This window comes from Panthera pardus, unplaced genomic scaffold (assembly GCF_024362965.1).
Source record: "Panthera pardus isolate Hobbes unplaced genomic scaffold, ASM2436296v1 HiC_scaffold_17, whole genome shotgun sequence".
Classification (NCBI taxonomy): Eukaryota; Metazoa; Chordata; class Mammalia; order Carnivora; family Felidae; genus Panthera; species Panthera pardus.
Window position 1 is genome coordinate 108,642,978 of NW_026526732.1, and position 4,083 is coordinate 108,647,060.

The 4,083-nt window shown below is 39.3% G+C and overlaps 1 pseudogene; it reads left to right on the forward strand.

The window, feature by feature from the left end:
- Positions 1-468: 468 nt before the first annotated feature.
- On the forward strand, positions 469-567 carry LOC128777869 (U6 spliceosomal RNA; annotated as a pseudogene).
- The last annotated feature ends 3,516 nt before the right edge of the window (positions 568-4,083 follow it).

The window sequence follows — 4,083 nt, forward strand, 5'->3', positions numbered from 1 at the left end:
GGGGATGGGCTAAATGGGTGATGGGTATCAAGGAGGGCACTTCTTATGATGAGCACTGGGTGTTATATGGCAGCAGTGGCTCCTGAAAGCAAAATTACACTATCTGTAACTAACTAGAATTTAAATAAAAATTTGAAACAAATTCCCCAAACTGCCAAGGCCACCCCAACAAAGTAATACAAGCTAAAGGCATCCAAATTCCTGACTCTCACTATATTATACAGCTCTAGGAAGGAAATCAGTATGATAGTGGCTAAAGGAATAGACCCATACACCAAAGGAACAGAATGAACAGCCCGCAAATAAACCCACCCATAGACAGACAACTAACATTTGACACACGTGTCAAGACTATTCATGGGGAAACATAGTCTCTTTAAAAAATGGTCATGAGAAACCTGGGCAACTACATGCAGAGAAATGACATTGGAGGCCCTATGTCGCACCACTCACAAAAACTCATTTGAGTGCTCACTTAGACAGCAAACTATTAAAATTAGAACAATACAAAGAAGATTAGCATGGCCCCTGAGCAAGGATAACATGCAAAAGGTATCTGAAATGTGTTAAGATGTAAGCATAAGACCTGAAACTTTAAGACTAAAAGATGATATAAAGAAAACCACCCAACATTGGATACGTTGATAGTTACCAAATGAGGGTGTTCTTTCATTATCCTAACTACAAACACAGCCCACCATTTGTGACCCAAATTTCAATCCAGAGCCTGAATATGATACCAAAAGCACTTAGCAACCACAACAACAAAATTAATAAGTGGGACTACATCATACTAAAAAGATTTTGTTCAGAAAAAAAAAATGAACAAAATAAAAAATCAATCAATAGAATGGGAGAAAATATTTACAAATGTTCTACCTGATAACGTGTTACTATCCAAAACTCATCCAAATCAGTAACATAAATAAAAGGCAATTCCATCTTTAAAAAGGGAAGAGGAGGGGTGCCTGGGTGGCGCAGTCGGTTAAGCGTCCGACTTCAGCTCAGGTCACGATCTCACGGTCCGTGAGTTTGAGCCCCGCGTCGGGCTCTGGGCTGATGGCTCAGAGCCTGGAGCCTGCTTCCAATTCTGTGTCTCCCTCTCTCTCTGCCCCTCCCCCGTTCATGCTCTGTCTCTCTCTGTCTCAAAAATAAATACACGTTAAAAAAAATATAAAAATGGAAGAGGAACTCAATGGACATTTTTCCAAAGAAGACCTACAAATGGCATATAGACATAAAAGGTACTCTACATAACTAGTCATCAGGAAAGTGCAAAACAAACCACAATCAGATACCACCTCTTACCTCTTAAAATGCCTAGTATCAAAAAGAAAGAAAATGCCAAAGTTGATGAGGGAACCCATGTGCACTATTGGTGGGGATGTAACTTGATACACCCTATATGAAAAGCAATATGAAAGTCCTGAAAAAATTACACACAGGACAACTGTGGTATCCACCAACGAACTTCTAGCTACATATCCAAAGGAAATGAAATCAGGGTATCAGAGAGTTGCAGGCACCCCTATATTCATTGCAGCATTATTCACAGAGCCAAATACGAAAACAACCTAAGTGTCCAAACAGAAAACTGGGTAAAGAAGATGTGGCATACATTGCAAAAAGGGTTAGAATCCAACATAACTTATGAAACTCAATACCCAAAAAACAAATAATCAAGTGAAGAAATGGGCAGAAGCCATGAATACACACTTTTCCAAAGAACATCCAGATGGCTAACAGACAAGTAGAAAGTTCCTCAACATCACTCATCATCAGGGAAATACAAATCAAAACCACAATGAGATACCAACTCACACCTGTCAGAATGGATAAAATTAACAACTGAGGAAACCACAGACGTTGGTGAAGATGAAGAGAAAGGGGATCCCTTTTGTACTCTTGTTGGGAATGCAAACTGATGCAGTCACTCTGGAAAACAGTATGGAGGGTCCTCAAACAATTAAAACCAGAACTACACTTCGACCAGCATTTGTACTACTAGGTTTTTATCCAAAATATACAAAAACTCTGAAATTAAGGAGCACGTACACCCCAATGTTTACAGCAGTGCTATCAACAATAGCCAAAGTATGGAAAGAGCCCAATGTCCATTGACTGATGAACGGATAAAGAAGAAACGGTGTATATATACAATGGAATACTACTCAGCAATGGAAAAGAATGAAATCTTGCCATTTGCAATCACATCACTGGAACCAGAGTGTGTTGAGCAAAGTGAAATAAGTCAGTCAGAGAAAGACAAATATCATATGATTTCACTCATATGTGGAACTTAAGATACACAGAGATGAACACAGGGGAAGGGAAGGAAAAATAAGATAAAGACAGAGAGGGAGGCAAAACATAAGAGATTCTTAAATACAGAGAACAAACTGAGGGTTGCTGGAAGACTGTTGGGGGAAGGCGATCGGCTGGATGGGTGATGGTCAGTAAGGAGGGCACTTGTGATGGTCACTGAGTGTTATATGTAAGTGATGAATTATTGGGTTCTACTCCTGAAATCAAAACTACACCAGATGTTAACTAATGTGAATTTAAATAATAAATTTAAAAAAGAAGATGTGGGGGGCGCCTGAGTGGCTCAGTCAGTTGAGCATCTGACTTCAGCTAGGGTCATGATCTCCCTGTCCGTGGGTTTGAGCCCCGTGTCAGGCTCTGTGCTGACAGCTTGGAGTCTGGAGCCTGCTTCGGATTCTGTGTCTCCCTCTCTGCACCTCCTCCACTCGCACTCTGTCTCTCTCAGAAATAAATAAACAATTAAAATAATAAAAAATAAAAAATAAGATGTGGCATACATATCTAAAGGATTATTATTTGGCCATGAGAAAGGAGAAAATCCTGTCTTTTACAACAACATGGATGGACCCTATGGGCATTAGGCTAAGTGAAACAAGTCAGAAGAGAAAGACAAAGATTATGTGATCTCACATATTTGTGGAAACCAGAAAACGTGTATAGATACAGACAGTAGAATGGTGGTTACAAGGGGCTAAGGGATAGGAGAAGTGGGAGATGTTTGTTGGCAAAGAGTTCAAACGTCCAGTTTGAAGAGGAATAACTCCAGAGCATCTAATGTACAGCATGGTGATGATGGTTAATATTATTGTATTATCAACTTGAAGGTGGCCTAGAGAGTATATCTCAAATGTTCTCACCATGAAGAAGAGATGGTAATTATGTGACGTGATGGAGGTGTTAGCTAACACAATGGTGGCAATAATTTCATTACATATATATATTCACATTGGTACTCGTTAAGTTTGCCAAATGGCATACATCAATAATAATTCAGTAAATCCAAGAAAAATTAACACAAACAAGTTGTAGCATTCATTTCTTAGTTAGTTAGTTAGTTAGTTAGTTAGTTAGTTAGCTAGTTAGTGTATATTCAAGTTACTCAGCATACAGTGTAGTCTGGCTTCTGGAGTAGAACCCAATGATTCATCTCTTACATAGGACACCCAGTGTTCATCACAAGTACCCTCCTCAATGCCCATCATACATTCATACCCTCCCCCCTTGCTCAAGCAACCTCCAGCAACCCTCAACTTGTTCTCTGTATTTAAGAGTCTCTTATGGTTTCCCCTCTCTGTGTTTTACCTTATTTTTCCTTCCCTTACCCTATGTTCATCTGTTGAGTGTCTCGACTTCCACATATAAGTGAAAACATATCTATCTTTCCCTCACTGACTTATGTCGATTATCAAATATACTCTACTTCCCTCAAAGTTGTTTCAAATGGCAAGATTTCATTCTTTTCCATCACAAACTAAAATTCCATTGTGTATATATACCACTTCTTCCTTATCCATTCATCAGCCGATGGACTTTGGGGGCTCATTCCATAATTTGGCTATTGTTGGTAGTACTGCTATAAACACTGTGGTGCATGTGCCCCTTGATATCAGCATTTTTGTGATTTTTTAATAAATTCCTAGTAGTGCGATTGCAGGTTGTAGGTTCGTTCTGTTTTTAATTGTTTGAGGAACCTCCATAGTGTTTCACATACATGCACCTGATTCTACTAAGCTGTCTCCCTCCATCTGTGGAGATCCT